At 44.8% G+C, this 26800-nt stretch overlaps 1 protein-coding gene and 2 non-coding genes across 3 annotated transcripts in view; 2 read left to right on the top strand and 1 right to left on the bottom strand.

The window, feature by feature from the left end:
- The window catches only part of LOC126295063 (forkhead box protein D1-like), a 443237-nt gene that overhangs the window by 122828 nt on the left and 293609 nt on the right, over positions 1 to 26800 (bottom strand). The gene's annotated exons all lie outside the window — the stretch shown is intronic.
- Positions 6339 to 6413, top strand: Trnas-cga (transfer RNA serine (anticodon CGA)). Its single transcript has one exon. It is a non-coding gene; the product is annotated as a tRNA-Ser (tRNA).
- Positions 6574 to 6648, top strand: Trnas-cga (transfer RNA serine (anticodon CGA)). The gene has a single exon. It is a non-coding gene; the product is annotated as a tRNA-Ser (tRNA).

The raw sequence follows: 26800 nt of genomic DNA, 5'->3' as shown, positions 1-26800 counted from the left end.
GTTCTTTACAACTTGGGCCCACGGCTTCGTGAGGCCTGCGTCACATCCGAACCCTCCCACCAACTCTTACCAACTGAAATCGGGACTCATCTGGCCAGCTCTTGGTTTTCTAGTGGGTCCAAACGACATGGTCACGAGCCCAGGAGAGCCCCTGCAGAGAATGTCGTACTGTTAACAAAGCCACCCGCATCCCTCGTCTGCTGCCATAGCCATTAACGCACATTTCGCCGCACTGCTCTGAAGGCTACCTCCGTCAGACGTCCGACATTGATTTCTGCTGTAACTTCAAGTAGTGTTGCTTGTCTGTTAGCACTGACAACACCACGCAAAAGGTGCTGCTCTCGGTCGTTAAGTGAAGGCCGTCGGCCACTGCGTTGTCCGTGGTGACAGGTGATGCCTGAAAGCTGTTATTCTCGGCACACTCTAGAATACTGTGGATCTCGTAATATTATAGTCCCTAACGATTTCCGAAATGGAAAGCCTGACGCATCTACACTACTGGCCATTAAAATTACTACACCACGAAGATTACGTGCTATAGATGCGAAATTTACCCGACAGGAGGAAGATGCTGTCATATGCTAATGATTAGCTTTTCAGAGCATTCACACAAGGTTGGCGCCGGTGGCGACTTCTACAGCGTGCTGACATGAGGAAAGTTTCCAACCGATTTCTCATACACAAACAGCAGTTGACCGGCGTTGCCTGGTGAAACGTTGTTGTGATGTCTCGTGTAAGGAGGAAAAATGCGTACCAACACGTTTCCCACTTCGATAAAGGTCGGATTGTAGCCTATCGCGATTGCGGTTTATCGTATCGACACATTGTTGCTTGCGTCGGTCGAGATCCAATGAGTGTTAGCAGAATATTGAATCGGAAAGTTCAGGAGGGTAATACGGAACGCCGTGCTGGATCCCAACGGCCTCGTATCACTAGCAGTCGAGATGACAGGCATCTTATCCGCACGGCTGTAGCGGATCGTGCAGCCACGTCTCGATCCCCGAGTCAACAGATGGGGACGTTTGCAAGACAACAACCATCTGCACGAACAGTTCGACACGTTTGCAGCAACACGGACTATCAGCTCGGAGACCGTGGCTGCGGTTACCCTTGACGCTGCATCACAGACAGGGCGCCTGCAATGGTGTACTCAGCGACGAACCTGCGTGCACGAATGGGAAAACGTCATTTTTTCAGATAAATCCAGGTTCTGATTACAGCATCACGATGGTCGCATCCGTCTTTAGCGACATCGCGGTGAACGCACATTGGAAGCATGTATTCGTCATCGCCATACTGGCGTATCACCCGGCGTGATGGTATGGGGTGTCATTGGTTACACGTCTCGGTCACCTCCTGTACGCATTGGCGGCACTTTGAACAGTGGACATTACGTTTCAGATGTGTCACGACCCGTGGCTCTACCCTTCATTCGATCCCTGCGAAACCCTACATTTGAGCAGGATAATGCACGACCGTATGCTGCAGGTCCTGTACGGGCCTTTGTGGATACAGAAAATGTTCGACTGCTGCCCTGGCCAGCACATTCTCCAGATCTCTCACCAATTGGAAACATCTGGTCAATGGTGGCCGAGCAGCTGGCTCGTCACAAAACGCCAGTCACTACTCTCGATGAACTGTGGTATCGTGTTGAAGCTGCACGGGCAGCTGTACCTGTACACGCCATCCGAGCTCTGTTTGACTCAATGCCCAGGCGTATCAAGGCCGTTATTACGGCCAGAGGTGGTTGTTCTGGGTACTGATTTCTCAGGATCTATGCACGCAAATTCTGTGAAAATATAATCACATGTCAGTTCTAGGACAATATTTTTTTGGAATGAATACCCGGTTATCAGCTGCATTTCTTCTAGGTGTAGCAATTTTAATGGCCAGTAGTGTATGTCCTGTCGGACAGATGGCCTTTGGCATGTATGCCCTTTCAGGGTCCAAGTCGTAGGGGAGAGCATATGGCCTGGGGAACGTTTCCGTGGCGTTGCCTAAGTGATCTCCTCGTTCTGGAAGGCACGGTCCCATAGAAGTATAAATCTGTCCTTAGCCACCATGTCCACCCCTACATACAGTTTGTGTTTCCTCTGCAAGATGACATCTACCAGCAGAACAACGCAACGTGTCACACAGCTCGCAGAGTACGTGCCTGGTCCGAAGAGCACCAGGATGGGCTTACCGTCCTCTCCCTGGTCACGAAACTATCCGGATTTCAAAACCAATCGAGGATCTGTGGGCTGGCTGTTCGCGCACATGCGTCCTCAAGCTGGAAACGTAGCGCAGCTGGCCAAGAGACTGGAGTCGGCGTGGCTCCAGATCCCTGTCTGCACGTTCCAGAACTTCACTGACTCTCTACCTGATCGTCTCACCGGACGGGGTAGCCGCGCAGTCTCAGGCGCCTTGCCACGGTTCACGCGGCTCCCCACATGAGAGGTTCGAGTCCTCCCTCGGGTATGTGTGTGAGTGTGTTGTCCTTAGCGTAAGGTAGCAGGATTAAGTACCGTGTGAGCCTAAGGACCGATGACCTCAGCAGTTTGGTCCCATACGAAGTTACCACAAATTTAAAATTTCCTGCACTTCTCTACAATGTGATCTCTCGTTGGGAGAAATGTGTTGATCGCCAGGGTGACGATGTTGAGAAATAAATCTATAGACGTGGAAAGTAATGATGTATGCCGGCCGCTGTGTCCGAGCGGTTCTAGGTGCTTCAGTCCGGAACCACTCTGCTGCTACGGTCGCAGGTTCGAATCCTGCCTCGGGAATGGATTTTTGTGATGTCCTTAGGTTAGTTAGGTTTAAGTAGTTCTAACTTCTAGGGGACTAATGACCTCAGATGTTAAGTCCCATAGTGCTCAGAGCCATTAAAGATGTATAATGTCAGTAATGTTTGTTTCATTTCAAAAGCTTTGAGAATTCTCACATGAAAAATTGGAAGGCACTGCTTTTCAGTACGCTCTCCTGATTTCGAATTTGTTTAGTGTTTTAGTAAATAAAATCATCATTCAGTAATGACTAAGCAAAACAACAATAACAAGAGCCAGTTACACAGTGATTCACGAAGATATGCAAATATTTTCATATGTTATTCTACAAGTAAAACTAAAGGAGAAAGTTCATAGGTCCGCAAATGTTTAGTTACGGAGTTACGGCTAATAAAGATTTTGCCTGAAATTTAGCAAATTCGCTAATATGAAGAAGTCGCAAAAGTGTACAAGATTAAAGTACAACAAGATTTCCATTTATTTTGTTGTTATTAATCTGGTGAATCTCATAAAACATGTCCCAGACATGTATCTGCAGTAGTTTTCCGGACGTCCAGAGAAGCAAAGATTATTACACAAGTAAATTTGTTTACTTTCCGTTAACAATGTAGAAACGTTTATGTCATTGTTGGCAACCTTTAGTGAGTTGTTTCAGTCGTTTCCTAACCTTAATACGAGTTAGTTTTCTGTATTGTTCAGTGAAAGAACATAATAACAACAGTGTATTTACAGTAAGTGAAACCACATAGTAACTGTTGTACTCTGTAGATTATTTACGAAGTAGGGATGCCTTTCAAATTTACGGCACAGGAATACGCCGATATGGTATTAATTTATGGGAAACGTGATGATAATGCTACGGCTGCAGTTAACGAATATGGCGTGCGTTATCCAACTTTGAGGATTCCGAAGGCACGAACCATTAATGGAATATTTAGAATGTTACGAGAGACAAGTTCTCTACCCAGCTTTCACAATCTGTATGTTCTGGAAAACTACTGCAGATACACGTCTCAGACATGTGTTATTACATTCACCAGTTCAATAACAACAAAATAAATGGAAATGATGCCTTACTTTAACCTCGTACAGTTTTGCGGTGGCTTGATATTAGCGAAGTTGCTAAATTTCGGGAAAATCTTTTATTAGCCGTAACTTCGTAACTAAACATTTGCGGACCTATGTTTATGTGAACTTTTCTCTCTAGTTTTACTCGTAGAATGACATATTAAAATATATGCATATGTTCGTGAATAACCCTGTATACTGGCATGTAACTAACCAAGAATTCCCTTCCTTTGCGATGGTCAGAAGCTACGACGTTTAGCTACATCAAGTTGTTGATATTTTTATTATGATGAGGAACAGGTGATAGAACTTGAGCATGATGAAAAATTTAAACATTCTGAAATGTATTCGCGATGTTTCGTTTGAGAAAAAGTATTATTTTGCATCTAAGACACACCAAAAATTAATGTAAATACACAAAAAAGACAGTCACTTTTTTGAATAACTATTTATGATTCTATGAATCGATTTTCGAACTTTTCAGGTTATCTTCAGATGGTTTGTGGAAGTTACATCATTATTTCTGGCACAATGCTGGGTGCTTGCTTGCGACAGTATGGGCGGCTTTTTCTGTTAGTGTCCCTCTGTCTGCTTCTATTTTAACATTCACAATTGAAGCCAGTGAGTCGAAAAGGGTTAAGCAATCGAAGTGGGGAGGGGGTGGTGGGGGCGTACAGGTGCATTAGAACTGTTTGCAAGAAATTGTATAAGAACACAGAAAGCTGTGTATCGCAGCAACGATTTTCTGCTTAAACCGCAACGCTTCCGTAACAGAAACCTGTTTTCCCGAGAATGCCAGAGCTTACAATGTCCTCTGTCGTCGTGGTGATGATGATGATGATGATGGTGGCTTTGTAGGGGCGCTCAACTGTCCGGTCACCACCGTCCATACAAAGTCCCACTTTGTACACAGTCCAATTTTTTCACAATCCTGTCTAGCCACTTGTCACGAATGATGATGACATCATCGTGGTGAGCATGTCAAATAGGTCCTACATGTCAGCTGCTAGGTGTATTGAGGGACTGCCTGGCGTACATCGCATCAACATTCGCCCCAGTAAGCGGGAGGCTACAACAATGCGGTATATCGATTTATCGACCAATTCCTGGCGCCGTTAACGGTCGACCTGAGAGCTCCGTATCGAGGCCGTTTCAGCGGGAAACGGGCACTAAGATCGAGTTAACGAGACAATTGTCACCTCGCTACGGCCGGTTGCTCGTATCCCAGAGGCGATCATAATAAACCGGCGCGCAGCTACAACAGCGCGCACAAAAGCGTTCCCGCGTCATTCACAGACGCTCGGCACGGTATGTCTCCATTACTGCCACCAGCGAGAACAAAGAAACGCTCCGTAGCCGTAAAGGGCAGAGAGCGCTGAATTTGCGCCCTTGTCCGCGACGAATCGGCGCAATCATCAGGACTGTCGCTCAGGCACAAAAATGTGTATCCTTATTTCAAACGCCTAGCACCTGGCAAGAAAAACCGATACGTAACATTTGATTTTACTTAGTTAACAATCAGATCACGTGTTGGATTCGTATCTGTGTCACACAACTTCACACCATGCACTTCATCTCTAAATGCATCCACACTCTGTTACATCTGAATGGAGGTAGATCAGACCTCTTTCGTGGTTTAGTTAACAGGGACGAAAGGATCTTGATAGGAGGCCCGGTTTATTACAAAAACTGTTGTCTTTTATTTTCAAGTTTAGATTTGTTTACTGATATTGGCGAAAATTTCGGTAATTCACGACTCTCCATGGCTACTCAGCAATATGATTAGATTAGATTCCATAAATCATGAATACGACATTTCGTAATGATGTGAAAGAACGTGTCATGTTAATGAAAGATTTCTTTACATACCATGATTGAAATTCTTAACAACAATTTTTTACTCCTTCTCTCATTCTTTTTTATATTTATCTCTCTCTCTCACACACACACACACACACACACACACACACACACACACACACACACACTCGACTACCGCCCAGACACGAAAACGTCCTTGAATGAGTTTCTTAGATTTGAGTACACTTACGAAAAAAATATAAAAACAGCTACGAGAGTTACAGATTTATGATGCTTAGTTTGCAGTCAGTTTAGAGTATTATTACTAACTACGCTCCTGTCCCTATACGTAGTTACAGAAATACGAATCAGACGCATTCCACATTCCAGACCGCGGCAGTTGCATCTTTGAGACGCCAGCTACGGTCACTTCCCAGCCTGCTGTAGGAATACACCGTTTCGTCTTCTTCCTGCTGGTACTGTAACTGACATTTGGCAACAACGCAAGGTATCCAGAATGAGATTTTCGCTATGCAGCGGAGTGTGCGCTGCTATGAAACTTCCTGACAGATTAAAACTGTGTGCCGGACCGAGAGTTGAACTCGGGACCTTTGCCTTCCGCGGGCAGGCTTCTGTAAAGTTTGGAAGGTAGGAGACGAGGTACTGGCAAAAGTAAAGCTGTGAGGACGGGGCGTGAGTCGTGCTTGGGTAGCTCAGTTGGTAGAGCACTTGCCCGCGAAAGGCAAAGGTCCCGAGTTCGAGTCTCGGTCCGGCGCACAGTTTTAATCTGCCAGGAAGTTTCATAAAATAACTTGTCGCCGAGGCCTGTATAGGAGTGCTAGTTCTGCAGGGTTCGCAGGAGAGCTTCTGTAAAGTTTGGAAGGTAGGAGACGAAGTACTGGCAAAAGTAAAGCTGTGAGGACGGGGCGTGAGTCGTGCTTGGGTAGCTCAGTTGGTAGAGCACTTGCCCGCGAAAGGCAAAGGTCCCGAGTTCGAGTCTCGGTCCGGCGCACAGTTTTAATCTGCCAGGAAGTTTCAACATAAGGTACGTCTGGCAACTCTCTGATCGACGAGTTACTTCCTGGTGTGCACGGAATTAAGCCTCAAAGTTCACTTGATTTTTCCTGTCATTTCGATTGAATAATCTGAGTTATAATCGGTTGAGGTGTAACAGAAGATTATAAATTTACGGTTTTCAGCCCAGGAAAGTCGTTGCACGTGGAAATCGCAACTAATCTCGTCCTTTAAATAGTCGTTTACGAGTTCTAGCCACTATTGACCTCGTAAGAGGAAGCTGAGACACATCCTTCTATTCTAGCTCTGTGCTAATCTGCTGACCTGTGAAAATACGTCTGTTATGGTTCACGGTTCCAGTCTCGCTGACATTAACGTTTTTTATCCCTTCTGTGAAAGAGATACAAGCAGTCAGATCAAACCGATAAGGAAATCGCAAGAAAATACTTTCATCTCATAGTGCAATGGCGAAAAACTTACAATGCTGCACAACAGGTAACGCCTCTTTCCGCTGCTGTAAAGCAACTTTTGGGTTTATAGGAATACATAACTTTGTTTATGAAATGCTGCTTTTGCAGACCTCTTGAGTATGACACAGCATAATAATTAAACACACACCCAATCGAAATCTAAGTGAAAGTTATTTTACTAATTCGTGCCGATAGAGGCCGCTTGTGTATGACTGCACATCACGTGACACGGTAACAAAAGAATGTAGGCGAAGCAGACACGAAAGACGGATCATCCTAGCGAAGATGTGGGCTGCAAATGGGGAATCCATTGAGATAGGCGACTTTCGCAAAGGGAAGGCTGGTCGAATGTCCACGTACTACTGTCGTGAGCGTCTACGGAAGGAGGTATGAGGACAGTGAACTACCAGCAGGCGGTAAATGGTTGGACGTCCACGACTCTGCACAGAACGTGGTGTTCGGAGGCTCGTCTGCTGTATAAAGTAGGACTGATGGTGATCTGTGGCATCTCTGCCGAAAGAGCACAATGTTGGAGCACGCACAAGTGTTTCGGAGCACACCGTTCGTCATACACTGTCGAACTCGGAGCTCCGCAACAGACCACCCCTACCTCATCACACGTTGACCCAACGGCATCGTCAATTACGACTCTAGTGGCCACGGGACCATCGGGATTCGACCGTCGATCAATGGACACGTGTCGGCTCTTCGGGTGAATCACATTTTGCTTCCACAAAGCCGGCCGCTGTGGCCGAGCGGTTCTAGGTGCTTCAGTCCGGAACCAAGCTGCTGCTACGGTCGCAGGTTCGAATCCTGCCTCGGGCATGGATGTGTGTGACGTCCTTAGGTTAGTTAGGTTTAAGTAGTTCTAAGTTCTAGGGGACTGATGACCTAAGATGTTAAGTCCCGTAGTGCTCACCGAGCGAGGTGGCGCAGTGGTTAGACACTGGACTCGCATTCGGGAGGACGACGGTTCAATCCCGCGTCCGGCCATCCTGATTTAGGTTTTCAGTGATTTCCCTAAATCGCTCCAGGCAAATGCCAGGATGGTTGCTTTCAAAGGGCACGGCCGACTTCCTTCCCCGTCCTTCCGTAATCCGATGAGACCGATGACCTCGCTGTCTGGTCTCCTTCCCCAAAACAACCCAACCAACCCATAGTGCTCTCAGCCATTTGAACCATTTTTTTGCCTACACAAACGCCGTGATGGAGGTGAACGGCGGTCCGAAACGTGTAGCGCGCTACAGACTCGTGGGAGCAGTACTGTCCTATGTGGAGACATTCTCCTGCGCTTGCGAGCGACCTGTGGCAGTAATCTAAGGCACGCGGACGGGTGCGAACCTCCTGCATCCGTTCACACTCCATATCTTCCCGGATGGCGATGTTATCTTTGATTGGTATAACTGTCCCCCATTCGGATCTCTTGGCGGGGACTACTCAGGAGGATGTCGTTATCAGGAGACAGAAAACTGGCGTTCTACGGATCGGAGCGTGGAATGTCAGATCCCTTAGTCGGGCAGGTAGGTTAGAAAATTTAAAAGGGTAAATGGATGGGTTAAAGTTAGATATAGTGGGAATTAGTGAAGTTCGGTGGCAGGAGGAACAAGACTTCTGGTCAGGTGACTACAGGGTTATAAACACAAAATCAAATAGGGGTAATGCAGGAGTAGGTTTAATAATGAATAGGAAAATAGGAATGCGGGTAAGCTACTACAAACAGCATAGTGAACGCATTATTGTGGCCATGATAGATACGAAGCCCACACCTACAACAGTAGTACAAGTTTATATGCCAACTAGCTCTGCAGATGACGAAGAAATTGAAGAAATGTATGATGAAATAAAAGAAATTATTCAGATAGTGAAGGGAGATGAAAATTTAATAGTCATGGGTGACTGGAATTCGAGTGTAGGAAAAGGGAGAGAAGGAAACGTAGTAGATAAATATGGAACGGGGGTAAGAAATGTAAGAGGAAGCCGCCTAGTAGAATTTTGCACAGAGCATAACTTAATCATAGCTAACAATTGGTTCGAGAATCATAAACGAAGATTGTGTACATGGAAGAAGCCTGGAGATAATGACAGGTTTCAGTTAGATTATATAATGGTAAGACAGAGATTTAGGAACCAGGTTTTAAGTTGTAAGACATTTCCAAGGGCAGATGTGGACTCTGACCACAATCTATTGGTTACGACCTGTAGATTAAAACTGAAGAAACAGCAAAAAGGTGGGAATTTAAGGAGATAATCTAAAATAACCAGATAATCTAAAATAACCAGATAATCTAAAATAACCAGAGATTGTACAGAGTTTCAGGGAGAGCATAAGGGAGCAATTGACAGGAATGGGGGAAAGAAATACAGTAAAAGAAGAATGGTTAGCTTTGAGGGATGAAGTGGTGAAGGCAGCAGAGGATCAAGTAGGTAAAAGGATGAGGGCTAGTAGAAATGCTTGGGTAACAGAAGAAATATTGAATTTAACTGATGAAAGGAGAAAATATAAAAATGCAGTAAATGAAGCGGGCAAAAAGGAATAAAGACGTCTCAAAAATGAGATCGACAAGAAGAGCAAAATGGCTAAGCAGGGATGGCTAGAGGACAAATGTAAGGATGTAGAAGCTTATCTCACTAGGGTTAAGACAGATACTGCCTACAGGAAAATTAAAGAGACCTTTGGAGAAAAGAGAGACACTTGTATGAATATCAAGAGTTCAGATGGAAACCCAGTTCTAAGCAAAGAAGGGAAGGCAGAAAGGTGGAAGGTGTATACAGAGGGTCTATACAAGGGCTATGTACTTGAGGACAATATTATGGAAATGGAAGAGGATGTAGATGAAGATGAAATGGGAGATACGATACTCCGTGTAGTGTTTGGCTGAGCACTGAAAGACCTGAGTCGAAACAAGGCCCCTGGAGTAGACAACATTCCATTAGAACTACTGACGGCATTGGGAGAGCCAGTCATGACAAAACTCTACCATCTAGTGAGCAAGATGTATGAAACAGGCGAAATACCCTCAGACTTCAAGAAGAATATAATAATTCCAATCCCAAAGAAAGCAGGTGTTGACAGATGTGAAAATTACCGAACTATCAGTTTAATAAGTCACAGCTGCAAAATACTAACGCAAATTCTTTACAGACGAATGGAAAAACTAGTAGAAGCCGACCTCGAGGAAGATCAGTTTGGATTCCGTAGAAATGTTGGAACACGTGAGGCAATACTGATCCTACGACTTATCTTAGAAGCTAGATTAAGGAAGGGCAAACCTACGTTTCTAGCATTTGTAGACTTAGAGAAACCTTTTGACAATGTTGACTGGAATACTCTCTTTCAAATTGTGAAGGTAGCAGGGGTAAAATACAGGGAGCGAAATGCTATTTACAATTTGTACAGAAAACAGATGGCAGTTATAAGAGTCGAGAGACATGAAAGGGAAGCAGTGGTTGGGAAGGGAGTGAGACAGGCTTCTAGCTTCTCCCCGTTCAATCTGTATATTGGGCCAGCAGTAAAGGAAACAAAAGAAAAATTTGGAGTAGGTATTAAAATCCATGGAGAAGAAATAAAAACTTTGAGGTTCGCCGATGACATCGTAATTCTGTCAGAGACAGCAAAGGACTTGGAAGAGGAGCTGAACGGAATGGACAGTGTCTTTAAAGGAGGATATAAGATGAACATCAACAAAAGCAAAACGAGGGTAATGGAATGTAGTCGAATTAAGTCGGGTGATGTTGAGGGTATTAGATTAGGAAATGAGACACTTAAAGTAGTAAAGGAGTTTTGCTATTTCCGGAGCAAAGTAAGTGATGATGGTCGAAGTAGAGAGGATATAAAACGTAGACTGACAATGGGAAAGAAAGCGTTTCTGAAGAAGAGAAATTTGTTAACATCGTGTACAGATTTAAGTGTCAGGAAGTCATTTCTGAAAGTATTTGTATGGAGTGCAGCCATCTATGGAAGTGAAACATGGACGATAAATAGTCTGGACAAGAAGAGAATAGAAGCTTTCGAAATGTGGTGCCACAGAAGAATGCTGAAGATTAGATGGGTAGATCACGTAACTAGTGAGGAAGTATTGAATAGATTTGCGGAGAAGAGGAGTTGTGGCACGTCTTGACTAGAAGAAGGGATCGGTTGGTATGACATGATCTGAGGCAGCGACGGATCACCAATTTAGTATTGGAGGGCAGCGTGGAGGTTAAAAATCGTAGAGGGAGACGAAGAGATGAATACACTAAGCAGATTCAGAAGGATGTAGGCTGCAGTAGGTACTGGGAGATGAAGCAGCTTGCACAGGATAGAGTAGCATGGAGAGCTGCATCAAACCAGTCTCTGGACTGAAAACAACAACAACAACTGCCCGTGTCTCAGATCCAGAACCGTGCTACAGTAGCTACAGTTCGTGGAGCATTATAGTGAAGTGACGTTGATGTCCTGGTGACCTGTAAATCCTACGGAACCTACCTGTGTCGCTATCGGGCGCCAACACGGCGTACGCAGATCATCGGCTCGTTATCCCTACATCTACATCTACATCTACGTTTATACTCCGCAAGCCACCCAACGGTGTGTGGCGGAGGGTACTTTACGTGCCACTGTCATTACCTCCCTTTCCTGTTCGAGTCGCGTATGTTTCGCGGGAACAACGACTGCCAGAAAGCCTCCGTGCACGCTCTAATCTCTCTAATTTTACATTCGTCATCTCCTCGGGAGGTATAAGTAGGGGGAAGCAATGTATTCGATACCTCATCCAGAAACGCACCCTCTCGAAACCTGGCGAGCAAGCTACACCGCGATGCACAGCGCCTCTCTTGCAGAGTCTGCCACTTGAGTTTGTTAAACATCTCCGTAACGCTATCACGCTCAGCAAATAACCCTGTGACGAAACGCGCCGCTCTTCTTTGGATCCTCTCTATCTCCTCTGTCAACCCGGCCTAGTACGGATCCCACACTGATGAGCAATACTCAAGTATAGGTCGAACGAGTGTTCTGTAAGCAACCTCCTTTGTTGACGGACTACACTTTCTAAGGACTCTCCCAATGAATCTCAACCTGGCACACGCCTTACCGACAATTACTTTTATATGATCATTCCACTGCAAATCGATCCACACGCACACTCCCAGATATTTTACAGATGTAACTGCTACCAGTGTTTGTTCTGCTATCATATAATCATACAATAAAGGATCCTTCTTTATATGCATTCGCAATACATTACATTTGTCTATGTTAAGGGTCAGTTGCCACTCCCTGCACCAAGTGCCTATCCGCTGCAGATCTTCCTGCATTTCGCTACAATTTTCTAATGCTGCAACTTCTCTGTATACTACAGCATCATCCGCGAAAAGCTGCACGGAACTTCCGACACTATCTACTAGGTCATTTATATATATTGTGAAAAGCAATGGTCCCACAACACTCCTCTGTGGCACGCCAGAGGTTACTTTAGCGTCTCTCCATTGAGAACAACATGCTGTTTTCAGGTTGCTAAAAACTCTTCACTGCACCCGTGGTCTAGGGGTAGCGCTTTGATTCATAATCAAAACGTCTTCGGTCCCGGGTTCGATCCCCGCCACTGCCTAAATTTTGATAAATAATCAGCATTGTCGGCCGAAGACTTCCGGCATAAGAAGTCAGCCTCATTCTGCCAACGGCCTCGTCAAAGAGGGCGGAGGAGCGACAGAAGTTCAGGGCACTCTCTTGTCCTAGGGGTGGGAAATTGCCCCTAAAGGCGGAAGAATCAGCAATGATCAACGACATGAGGATGCAGAAGGCAATGGAAACCACTGCATTAAAGACACGTAACGTGTATCCACAGGACGTGTGGCCTGTAGTTGAAGAAGTGTCATGATGATCTCTCCATTGGCAAAAGATTCCGGAATAGTCCCCCATTCGGATCTCCGGGAGGGGACTGCCAAGGGGGAGGTTACCATGAGGAAAAGATTGAATAATCAACGAAAGGGTAACGTTCTACGAGTCGGGGCGTGGAATGTCAGAAGTTTGAACGTGGTAGGGAAACTAGAAAATCTGTAAAGGGAAATGCAAAGGCTCAATCTAGATATAGTAGGGGTCAGTGAAGTGAAGTGGAAGGAAGACAAGGATTTCTGGTCAGATGAGTATCGGGTAATATCAACAGCAGAAGAAAATGGTATAACAGGTGTAGGATTCGTTATGAATAGGAAGGTAGGGCAGAGGATGTGTTACTATGAACAGTTCAGTCACCGGGTTGTTCTAATCAGAATCGACAGCAGACCAACACCGACAACGATAGTTCAGGTATACATGCCGGCGTCCCAAGCTGAAGATGAACAGATAGAGAAAGTGTATGAGGGTACTGAAAGGGTAATGCTGTATGTAAAGAGGGGACGAAAATCTAATAGTAATGGGCGACTGGAATGCAGTTGTAGGGGAAGGAGTAGAAGAAAAGGTTGCAGGAGAATATGGGTTTGGGACAAGGAATGAAAGAGGAGAAAGACTAATTGAGTTCTGTAACAAGTTTCAGCTAGTAATAGCGAATACCCTGTTCAAGAATCACAAGAGGAGGAGGTATACTTGGAAAAGGATAGGAGATACGGGAAGGTTTCAATTAGATTACATCATGGTCAGACATAGATTCCGAAATCAGATACTGGATTGTAAGGCGTACACAGGAACAGATATAGACTCAGATCATAATATAGTAGTGATGAAGAGTAGGCTGAAGTTCAAGACATTAGTCAGGAAGAATCAATACGTTAAGAAGTGGGATACGGAAGTTCTAAGGAATGACGAGATACTTTTGAAGGTCTCCAACGCTATAGATCAGCCATAAGGAATAGCGCAGTAGGCAACACAGTTGAAGAGGAATGGACGTCTCTAAAAAGGACCATCACAGACGTTGGGAAAGAAAACATAGATACAAAGAAGGTAGCTGCGAAGAAACCATGGGTAAGAGAAGAAACAGTTCAGTTAATTGATGAAAGGAGGAAGTACAAACATGTTCCAGGAAAATCAGGAATACAGAAATACAAGTCGCTGAGGAATGAAATAAATAGGAAGTGCAGGGAAGCTAAGACGAAATGGCTGAAGGAAAAATGTGAAGACATCGAAAAAGATATGATTGTCGGAAGGACAGACTCAGCATACAGGAAAGTCAAAACAACCTTTGGTGACATTAAAAGCAACGGTGGTAACATTAAGAGTGCAACGGGAACTCCACTGTTAAATGCAGAGGAGAGAGCAGATAGGTGGAAAGAATACATTGAAAGCCTCTATGAGAGTGAAGATTTGTCTGATGTAATAGAAGAAGAAACAGGAGTCGATTTAGAAGAGATTGGGGATCCAGTATTAGAATCGGAATTTAAAAGAGCTTTGGAGGACTTACAGTCAAATAAGGCAGAAGGGATAGATAACATTCCATCAGAATTTCTAAAATCATTAGGGGAAGTGGCAACAAAACGATTATTCACGTTGGTGTGTAGAATATATGAGTCTGGCGACATACCATCTGACTTTCGGAAAAGCATCATCGAAACAATTCCGAAGACGGCAAGAGCTGACAAGTGCGAGAATTATCGCACAATCAGCTTACCAGCTCATGCATCGAAGCTGCTTACAAGAATAATATATAGAAGAATGGAAAAGAAAATTGATAATGTGCTAGGTGACGATCAGTTTGGCTTTAGGAAAAGTAAAGGCACGAGAGAGGCAATTCTGACGTTACGGCTAATAATGGCAGCAAGGCTAAAGAAAAATCAAGACACGTTCATAGGATTTGTCGACTTGGAAAAAGCGTTCGACAATATAAAATGGTGCAAGCTTTTCGAGATGCTGAAAAAAGTAGGGGTAAGCTATAGGGAGAGACGGGTCATATACAATATGTACAACAACCAAGAGGGAATAACAAGAGTGGACGATCAAGAACGAAGTGCTTGTATTAAGAAGGGAGTAAGACAAGGCTGTAGCCTTTCGCCGCTACTCTTCAATCTGTACATCGAGGAAGCAATGATGGAAATAAAAGAAAGGTTCAGGAGTGGAATTAAAATACAAGGTGAAAGGATATCAATGATACGATTCGCTGATGACATTGCTATCCTGAGTGAAAGTGAAGAAGAATTAAATGATCTGCTGAACGGAATGAACAGTCTAATGAGTAGACAGTACGGTTTGAGAGTAAATCGGAGAAAGACGAAGGTAATGAGAATTAGTAGAAATGAAAACAGCGAGAAACTTAACATCAGGATTGATGGTCACGAAGTGAATGAAGTTAAGGAATTCTGCTACCTAGGCAGTAAAATAACCAATGACGGACGGAGCAAGGAGGACATCAAAATCAGACTCGGCATGACAAAAACGGCATTCCTGGTCAAGAGAAGTCTACTAATATCAAATACCGGCCTTAATTTGAGGAAGAAATTTCTGAGGATGTACGTCTGGAGTACAGCATTTTATGGTAGTGAAACATGGACTGTGGGAAAACCGGAACAGAAGAGAATCGAAGCATTTGAGATGTGGTGCTATAGACGAATGTTGAAAATTAGGTGGACTGATAAGGTAAGGAATGAGGAGGTTCTACACAGAATCGGAGAGGACAGGAATATGTGGAAAACACTGATAAGGAGAAGGGACAGGATGATAGGACATCTGCTAAGACATGAGGGAATGACTTCCATGGTACTAGAGGGAGCTGTAGAGGGCGAAAACTGTAGAGGAAGAAAGAGACTGGAATACGTCAAGCAAATAATTGAGGACGTAGGTTGCAAGTGCTACTCTGAGATGAAGAGGTTGGCACAGGGGAGGAATTCGTGGCGCGGGCCGCATCAAACCAGTCTAGGAAAAAAAAAAAAAAAAAAAAAAAAAAAAAAAAAAAAAAAAAAAAAAAAAACCACTCTTCAATCCAGCAGCCACACAGCTGGTCTGATATTTCGTAGGCTTTTACGCGCATTATACGCGCATTACGTGACCTGTTTGTAGACGTCTAGCGCTGCGTACCTCTACAAACCTACCGACGAACTGCCACATCCCTCATACGCAGAATCACTGGTGCATTTCTTTCCAAAGATGGAGAAACAAGCTATTAAGCAGGTGGTCACACTGTTTTCGCTCATCAGTGTATACGAGATGTGTTTCAGTTTTGACGTGTACAACAATGTAAATAATATATTACTATTTTTTGCACTTCATTTTATTGTCTAGTTAAATGCATAGCTTCATGTCATTGTAATGGTACTTGAATTACGTAACCATTACGGCACGTCACCTCAACCTCTCGCTACCAGCAATATGCTACTGTGTTTCTGTAAAGTAGTTAACATATTTTTGTGACAACATAGAGCCTTGATTTCATTCATGTAGAGGTATTTTGATACATCGATATGTTTATGTTGCAATGATATTATTCGTATGTGTATTCTTTCTTTTGTCACTATGATCTTTGACGTACTTGTTAGTCTGATTTTTGGGCGCGTAAGCGGTTATTAGGGAGTCAAGTCTTGGTCGTGATGTTGAAAAGACGCAAATTGTAGTCAGTTTATGAAATGTGAACCTTAACAGTGAGGAAGATATTTTCAAGTATGTTTTGTATTGTGAAGTGATGTTTCGTGAGTTACGTGATATTGCAACAAAAGTAATAAAAAAGAAGTGTAACTTAAATTCGGAGTGCTGATTACTTTTTTTACATCATCATTGTTCTAACTTGCAAAAGTTTAATCTTGAAGAATGGTTTACGAAACACATCTAGAAAACTTTTGAATATCGCAGAATAACACCTAGGCCTCTTTGCATCCAAGCTTGGAATCGCCACCACCTACATTTTCGACGATTGAGCCGTGAGTTCACAACGAGACCAGCGTGGGAAACACGAAAAGATGAGTGCCTAGTTTATTCATTATTTCATGAAACGACTTTATTAAGTGTGCTCTAATGAAACCTGCCACATAATGTAACTTTGTTGTTGCCCGAAAATGCAATATTCAGCAACGTGAGCAGCACTACAAATCACATTAATTTTTGACCTTTGTCGTCGTATGGTTGTTAGACTATCCACACGCTGTGTTTTTGCATTTCGCAGTAGCCGGCCGGCGTGGTCGAACGGTTCAATCCGCTACAGTCTGGAACCGCGCGACCGCTACGGTCGCAGGTTCGAATCCTGCCTCGGGCATGGATGTGTGTGATGTCCTTAGGTTAGTTAGGTTTAAGTAGTTCTAAGTTCTAGGCGACTGATGACCACAGCAGTTGAGTCCCATAGTGCTCAGAGCCATTTGAACCATTTCGCACTATTACCACTCGTTAATACGCTGAAATCTGCAGCGAAGGAAGTTCGGCCTGAAAAGTAACGCCCAAAAAACTGCAGACATCCGGGCAAATTATAACAGCACTGCAGAGCTTAAGCTTCGGAGCTTAATTGAAAAGGTGGATAAGTTTTGATACTTCGGAAGGACGATTACACCAGATGGCAGTGCAACAGACGACATTAACAGCCGCATCAACGAAGCAAGAGGAGCTTTTACAGCTCTTCGCTCTACCTGGAGACCGAAGGAAATATCACTGAGGACCAAATTGCGGCTATTTGAAAGAAATGTAAAATCCACAAGCTGCAGACATTCGACAACAAAAATGGTTCAAATCGCTCTGAGCACTATGGGACTTAACATCTGACGTCATCAGTCCCCTAGAACTTAGAACTACTTAAACCTATCTAACCTAAGGACATCACACACATCCATGTCCGAGGCAGGATTCGAACCTGCGACGGTAGCGGTCGCGCGGTTCCAGACTGAAGCGCCTAGAACCGCACGGCCACTCCGGCCGGCCATTCGACAACAGATGCCTGAGGAACATCCTGGGGATACGGTGGCCAAATGTCATCTCTAACGAAACTCTTTGGGAAAGAACAAACGAGAAGCGAACTGAGCTGCAAATCAGAAGTAAGAAGTGGAGGTGGTTAGGAGATACTCTTAGGAGACCAGGAGCAGTCGAGTGGATCCCGCAAGGACGACGGACGAGAGGCAGGCCCAGAATGACATCTAGACGGACAGTCGAAGCAGAAGGCCATCAGCAAGGAATAGGATGGGAACGAATGAAGACACTAGCAGAAGACAGAACAAGAGTGCGATTCTTTGCTGCAGCCCTGTGCTCCGCGTAAGCAGTTAAAGGAATTAACTATAGTAATAACAACGTTATTCAATCCGTATATTGAGCAAGCAGTGAAGGAAACAAAAGAAAAATTCGGAGTAGGTATTAAAATCCATCGATAAGAAATAATTGTAATCGTGTCAGAGACAGCAAAGAACCTGGAAGAGCAGTTGAAAGGAATGGAGAGTGTCTTGAAAGGAGGATATAAGATGAACATGAACAAAAGCAAAACGAGAATAATGGAATGTAGTCGAATTCAATCAGGTGATGCTGAGGGTATTAGATTAGAAAGTGAGACGCTACTTGGGGAGCAAAATAACTGATGATGGTGGAAGTAGAGAGTATATGAAATGTAGACCGGCAATGGCAAGGAAAGCGTTTCTGAAGAAGAGGAATTTGTTAACATCGAGTATAGATTTTAAGTGTCAGGAAGTCGTTTCTGAAAGTATTTGTATGGAGTGTAGCCATGTATGGAAGGGAAAGGTGGACGATAAATAGTTTGGACAAGAAGAGAATAGAAGCTTTCGAAATCTGGTGCTACAGAAGAATGCTGAAGATTAGATGGGTAGATCACATAACTAATGAGGAGGTATTGAATAGAATTGGGGAGGAATTTGGTAGGACACGTTCTGAGGCCGAAATTTAGTACTGGAGGGCAGCGTAGAGGGTAAAAATCGTAGAGGGAGACCAAGAGATTAATACACAAAGCAGATTCAGAAGGATGTAGGTTGCAGTAGGTACTGGGAGATGAAGCAGCTTGCACAGGATAGAGTAGCGTGCACAGCCGCATCAAACCAGTCTCTGGACTGAAGACCACAACGACAATAATAATAATAAGCGATACTGCCGAAATTCCAATACTGGGTTGCAGAAGTGAGTAACTGTATCACCGAAAGGCGATTACGATGTTATTTACAGAATTTTGCACGTCTGCGAACCCCAAGTACGAGCAGTAAATTATGTTAGCAGTAGAGGTCCTAAACCCCAATAGCGGTCACTGAATGTAGACGACCCGGACAGGTGGCAGGCCTACGGCAACACGGGCAGGGCGGAATGTGGCGAGGCGCTGAGCCGTGAGCCCTGGGCAGATAGCGACCTGCGGGCGACACGCAGACAAAGCCAGGAAGTCGGGGAGACGCAACACGGGGTCCCGGCTTCGCGTCCCGCGGCCGCCGCAGCAGCCAAAACTTCCTGTGGCGGTCTGCGCGCGGCGGGAGGTACGGTGGTTATTCGGAACGCGGTTAGCTAGGGGGAGAGACGGGTAACGCAAGTGTGGCCTGCAGCAACGCGACACCAACAGCGATGTGCTACGATCAGAAAGGGTCCGAGAGAACGATGGGGTCTGTCGCCCCTACTCCCCAAACGATACATGGAAGAAGCAATGACGTAAATAAAAGAAAGCTTGCCGGCCGGAGTGGGCGAGCGGTTCTAGGCGCTACAGACTTGAACCGTGCGACCGCTACGGTCGCAGTTTCGAATCCTGCCCCGAGCATGGATGTGTGTGATGTCGTTAGGTTAGTAAGCTTCTAAGATGACCTCAGAAGTTAACTCCCATAGTGCTCAGAACAAATTTGAACCAAAAGAAAGCCTCACTAGTGGCACTAAGATTCACAATGAGAGGATATGATGAGATCCGCTGAGGACATTTCTACCCTCAGCGAAAGTGAACAAGAATTACATAACGTGTGGGATCAGGGCACCCAAGTACACTATTAGCCATTACAATTGCTACACCGCGAAGATGACGTGCTACAGACGCGAAATTTAACCGACAGGAAGAAGATGCTGTGATACGCAAATGATTAGCTTTTCAGAGCATTCACACAAGGTTGGCGCCGGCGGCGACACCTACAACGTGCTGACATGAGGAAAGTTTCCAACCGATTTCTCATACGTAAACAGCAGTTGACCGGCGTTGCCTGGTGAAACGTTGCTGTGACGCCTCGTGTAAGGAGGAGAAAAGCCTACCATCACGTTTCCGACCTTGGTACAGGTCGGATTGCAGCCTGTCGCCATTGCTATTTATCGTATCGCGACATTGCTGCTCGCGTCGGTCGAGATCCGATGACTGTTAGGAGAATATGGAATCGGTGGGTTCAGGAGGGTAATACGAAACGCCGTGCTGGATCCCGACGGCCTCGTCGTATCACTAGCACTCGAGAGGACAGGCATCTTATCCGCACGGCTGTAACGGATCGTGCAGCCACGTCTCGATCCCTGAGTCAACAGATGGGGACGTTTGCAGGACAGCAACCGTCTGCACGAACAGTTCGACGACGTTTGCAGCAGCACGGACTATCAGCTCGGAGACCGTGGCTGCGGTTACCCTTGACGCTGCATCACACACAGGAGCGCATGCGATGGTGTACTCGACGACGAACCTGGGTGCACGAATGGCAAAACGTCATTTTCTCCGATGAGTCCAGGTTCTGTTTACAACATCACGATGGTCGCATCCATGTTTGGCAACATTACGGTGAACGCGCATTTGAAGCGTGTGTCACCCGGCATCATGGTGTGGGGTGCCATCGGTTACACGTCTCGGTCACCTCTTGTTAGCATTGCCGGCACTTTGAACAGCGGACGTTACGTTTCAGATGTGTTACGACCTGTGGCTCTACCCTTCATACGATGCCAGCGAAACCCTGCATTTCAGCAGGATGATGCACGACCGCATGTTGCAGGTCCTGTACGGGCCTTTCTCGATACAGAAAATGTTCGACTGCTGCCCAGGCCAGCACATTCTCCAGATCTCTCACCAACTGAAAACGTCTGGTCAATAGTGGCCGAGCAACTGGTCTGGTCAATGGTGGCCGAGCAACTGGCTCGTCACAATACGCCAGTCACTACTCTCGATGAACTGTGGTATCGTCTTGAAGCTGCACGGGCAGCTGTACCTGTACACGCCATCCGAGCTCTGTTTGACTCAATGCCCAGGCGTATCGAGGCTGTTATTACGGCCAGAGGTGGTTGTTCTGGATCCTGATTTCTCAGGATCTGTACACCCAAATTGCGTGAAAATGTAATCACATGTCAGTTCTAGTATAATATATTTGTCCAATGAACACCCGGTTATCATTTCCATTTCTTCTTGGTGTAGCAATTTTAATGGCTAGTACTGTAGATGCAGTGTTTGTTGATTTCCGGAAAGCATTTGACGCAGTAGCGCATCTATGCTTGTTGTTAAAAGTACCATGATATGCCGTGTCAAAAGAAATTTGTGACTGGATGGATTACCCAGTATTTTGCCTTGGATGGATACTCATTGTCAGATGTAGAAGTTATTCGAGTTGTCCCCCGGGAAGTGTGTTGGGACCCTTGCTGTTCATGTTGTGCATTAATGACCCTGCAGACAATATTAATAGTGAAATCAGGCTTTTTGCATATGATGCAGTTGCCTAGAATGAAGTACTATCTGAGGGAAGCTGCATAAGTATTCAGTCAGATCTTGATAATATTTCAACGTCACGCAGAGATTGACAACTTGCTCTACATGTTCAGAAATGTGAAATCGTGCACCGCACAAAACGAAAATACGTAGTATTCTATGTATATAATATCAGTGAGTGACTGCTGGAGTGAAATTTTGAGAAACTGTGAAGTTACATTGCCGGAAAGCAATGATAAAAGATTTGAGGAGATATGCTCAAGTCGCAAATTGATTTTGATTTTTGACTTCAGCGTATCCATACAAACTTTGACCATTGCTTTCTCGCAGTGCAGCTTCACAATGTCTTAAAATTTCATTCTGATGAAGACATCCTTGTACCAAACAGCTATTTGCAAGTAGTTCGCTGTGTGATTCCTAGGCTGATTTTCATTTGTTCTCTTTTCGAGATTTCCAAATTTAGCAGCTAACCTCCTGACAATAGGAGCATGCAATCTTGTTCACCTTGTCCATGAGCAACAAAATTAATGTAACTGCCTGAACAAATGAACCAAAATATAATCAAAAATTGATTTGGATAATTGACTTTTAGAACAAGTGTCTCAAATCTCTTATTTAGGCTGTGCTATAAATTTTCATTTGGTCGCTGTTACTGAAGATCAAATACAGAAACAGGAAGCTGTGTTTGGTGCCATTGGCACAACATTGGGCCATAAAGGACAAAAACACACCGTCATGAAAATCCACAAAGTAATGGCGGTTCCTGTGTCATCCTACAGAAGCGAAAGCTGAATTATATATATATATATATATATATATATATATATATATATATATATATATATATATATATATATATATATATAAAAAATAGAATTCAAACAAGAGAAATGAGGTTCCGAAGAATGGCGGAAAGCTCCATAAGAAGAGATTTGATTAGAAACGAAGATATTAGAACAGAATGAAATATTTTCAGGTCAAATGAAAAAATTCATAAATATCGTGAAGATTGGAGACAGCACTTCATGAGAACGGCAGGTCACAGAATTCCCCGGAGGATCTCGAACTAGAAACCAAATGGGAAAAAGAGATGTTGGAAGACCTCTAAAAAGATGGGAAATATTTTGTTTGTGGGTTGGTAGCAGGCAGCAGGCTAATGCTGCAAAGGTAGATGATAATGATGATGATGATGATCTGTCAAATACTCCGAGGTGTCTGCATGTAAGCAACCAGCCTTGTAGGCGTGTTGAGTGGTTGCCTATCTGCAGGTACCTTGGGCAGCTTTACATGTTTCCTCTGTAAAGGCACATTTTTTGAAACACTCAAGAAATGTGGGTACTTGTCACCCAGGGTTGTGACAAAGCAGGGGAGCTCTTAGAGGGATCCTTTGCCGTTTCATTGTCGCGCTCGTCTATGTCGCACCTGTCCAAGATCGTACCACAACAGAGTGTCAAACAACAGCACTGTAGCAGCATAAGGTACCTTTGCTGCTTCAGCTGTCGTTTAATGGTCTTGCAGGGTCGCTAGTGTCGCACCCTGTACAAGGGGTAAGACCACGTTCACTGGGATTCCAGTACAATGTTTGCTAACGGCGCCGTAGCTTCGCAAGACTTTTTCCCTGTTATCAATCGCAGTATGAACTATAGTTTTGGCCACCAAAATGTGTAGAAATGAACGTTCCAAGCAAAGGGGTTGTTTCATTGGCACGCTTTATGCCACCTCCTGGGACCTTTTTGGGTCGATTTTGAGTGCCGCTGTCTCTCAAATATCTAATAACATGTGAATGCTGCGCGTCGCAGTTCCGACCTGCTTCACAGACGCGTCAAAGGATGGCGTGAAATGTGGGCACTGAAACGCCCTGCTAAACCCGCAGAACAGGACATATAGAGAAAAGAAACCAGGAAAGGGGCCAAAATAAGGGGCTGTCAGTCACACTCGAACGTACAACTTTATTATTTGATCAAACATTACAAGAGCCCCGAAAAATTTCTTAAACACCGAGCTTTAATCTTTGGGATTTAATTACCGGCTAAAAAGCCACTTTCATTTAAAGTGGCAGAAGGGCAATAACTTAAAACGTAAGCATAATCACCAATTTAAAAGGCAAACAGTTCTTTAGTTAGGCAGAAGTAAACAAGCTAAATTCAAATGGGCTGTAGGGCGAACACTTAAAACTCCAAAACATAATTTTCTTAAAAAAATATCAATGTTCTTACGTGAAACAGCTCCTTAATTTTGGCTGAAGGGCTTAAGGGCAAACAGCTGGAACTGAATCCGGCTGAAGGCCGAAGACTTCAAAATTCAATAGGTTAAAGTAAACAAGTTAAATTCAAATCGGGTGAAGGCCGAAGACTCAAAAATTAAAAAAAAAGACTTGAAAATGCGAAAGGGCTTACCTGAAACAGTACTTTAAACTAGGCTGAAGGCCTTAAGAGTAAAACAACTCTAAACAGAAAACCGGCTTGTACAACAGTTACCACCAATAAGAATAAATGTAAAAACATATATATAGAGAGCATTACACGCAAGGCCGCTCAGATATTCGAGGGTCGGCGTGTAATTCAGACACTAAAGGCGTTCCCACACGGGCCGTGCTGTCTAACGTTAACGCTGAGCGTGGCGAGTTCCACGTGCTGCTGAACGCTCAGGAGGGATACGACCCGTGCACACGGTACGTGGGCCCCAACGTGGTACACGCGATCGCAACGCACTCCAGCGGCAGTCGAGGGATGTTCCTAGTTCGTAAACCACACTGTTTAATCAGAGGGCGCGCGTAAAATTCCCCTTTTTAGCTCTATTGAACCGCACATTTCCCCAATCGTCCACGAAAAGGAAAGTACAGTGACGAATCAATAAGGACACAGGCTCATAAAAGTTCCATTACAAATGGTGCGGCACAAATTTGGAATACTTGTCCGCATAAGATAAACATTATTTCACCATTCCCACATTTTAGTAAAACCCCAAGGTCAGTCTTACTTGATCACTGTTCCTACGGAGTAGCAGAATCTTTGCAACACGTGAATTACGAAGCGTAAAAGAAAAAGGAGGAAAATATCTTTATACAAGTAGCGCAAGCTGACCAGCAGATTAAGTCAATCGAACAAAGTCACCCCTCAAAAAGAGGTGAATTTATACTTGCATAACATCAGATATTATAGTATATACTCATATTAAACTAATAATAAAGTATGAGGACCTAATAAAAACGCGAATGTTAGGAAACAAACTTTGGATGTGTCAAGACGCGAAGCACCGCCCCAGCTAACAAGTATATACTAACTAGTCAGTGACACTACTCATGCCGCTGAAGCAACAGCACAGTCCTCAGCTCTAGTCATAGTGTCTTACCGCCTGCTGGAAACCTTAATCGTAGGTACGTTACTAATCGCGATACAATTATAACAAATTGTACGGAGAACAATGCGTTTTGGATGTGTCTTCAGTGTGTCGCTGGCTTCAAATAGCCCACTCTCATAATGAGCAAGTCACAATAATTCCTTTTGCCACAACGTGATGTTTCTCATTATTGTATTGGAACGACTCACACAGTTAACGACGGGATTTCCAGTGATTGTCAATCTGCTCGTGCTCAGAGACGGCATTTACACATTTAGGCTTCAAATGAATGCCTATATGGCGCCTCACAACTCTGTACTGAAGGGAGACGGTGTGAGTGTGACGTAGGTGGCGTTGTGCCACCTCACTGGTCGACGCTCAGGACATCTGACATGCCAGATATTGCTCTGCACGTTCGGAGAGACTCCCGAGCGTGCTGTTGCACGGTGTGACGCCAGAAACTGGGCGCGCTCAACGCTCTGATGCCCGGCCGGTGTGCCGACGGCTTGAGGCTCGCTCAACTGAGACAGCCAGACGGGCCAACCACTCACGATCCGTCGACAAACCCAACCGACCGACAGTCAACGCTCCGACCGACAAGATGACATGTCCCAACAGCCGAAAACGATGTCCAAACGACACAATGCCGTAACTTGCTGGTGGATAAAGTCAAATTCAACTTTCGTGGATGGGTGAGCCACGGACCTCGTAGCAATGGGAACAGCGCCACAGATCCAGACACCGCGTGTGGAGACCGCCAGCGGGCCCGGACAAACTACGCCCCGCCTAGAATGCGTCTGTGCTCCCCGACAACAGACCCACTGCTCAGAGCCAGTACGCTGACGACATTTAAATCAACTTGTCAGTCAAAACCTCACCAATTACACGCAGTTTCACGAACACTCGCACGAAGAACTAGAGAATGCTAACGGCAGTGGCTGTATAATAACCGGGACGAATGACGGGTCGGCACACACAGCCAACCCACAAGTGAGGGCCGCGTCGTCGGCCAGCAGGACCAAGCGACGACCGACCAAAGCCGTGCCCACCCCAACCACGTGTGTCGGCCGCCTCACGGCAGTCCGGACCTCACTGCCGCCGTGCCGCGACTCGACTCTTGCAACGCCCACTCACAGGAAGGCCTCGCCGCTTGTTGGTGACGCCACGTCAGCTGGGCACGGCGAACGCCAGCTCTGTTGCAGGCAGAAACGCCTGGACGTGCTTATCGCCATAAATCTCTTATTTTTGCACAAAATGTTTGGTATTGTTTTGGATTCCGCACTTTTACTTATATGAAAGATTTTCTTACTATCGTAAAGCTACAAATGAAGATCATAGTTCTGTATTACTGAACCCTGTCGAAACAAACAATATGAGAAGATGCTTTGCATCATTGCAAGCTTCGGAAATTTTACATTCAAGAAACTATATTTACTTGATCCATTTTGTTATCGAAACTTACCCCAATGAACTCTTTTCTTTTATTTATTCATTTATTTTATTTTCGTTTGACATCGTCACTGGAAAAAATGTTCAAATTCGTGTGAAATCTTATGGGACTTAACTCCTAAGGTGACCACTCCCTAAGCTTACACACTACTTAACGTAAATTATCCTGAGGACAAACACACACTCCCATGCCTGAGGCAGGACTCGAACCTCCGCCGGGACCAGCCGCACAGTCCATGACTGCAGCGCCTCAGACCGCTCGGCTAATCCCGCGCGGCATCGTCACTGGTAATGTGAACTAATTTACACGTGTAAATGTCCAACTGTTGCCAGTCATTAGATTAAAGTCGTTTTCAGCGAAAGGAATTCTAGGCGGGAAACAAAATAG

The sequence above is a fragment of the Schistocerca gregaria genome, chromosome 11, assembly GCF_023897955.1.
Source record: "Schistocerca gregaria isolate iqSchGreg1 chromosome 11, iqSchGreg1.2, whole genome shotgun sequence".
NCBI lineage: Eukaryota > Metazoa > Arthropoda > Insecta > Orthoptera > Acrididae > Schistocerca > Schistocerca gregaria.
The sequence above is the reverse complement of the archived record's forward strand: the minus strand, read 5'-3'. Positions and strand labels throughout refer to the sequence as shown.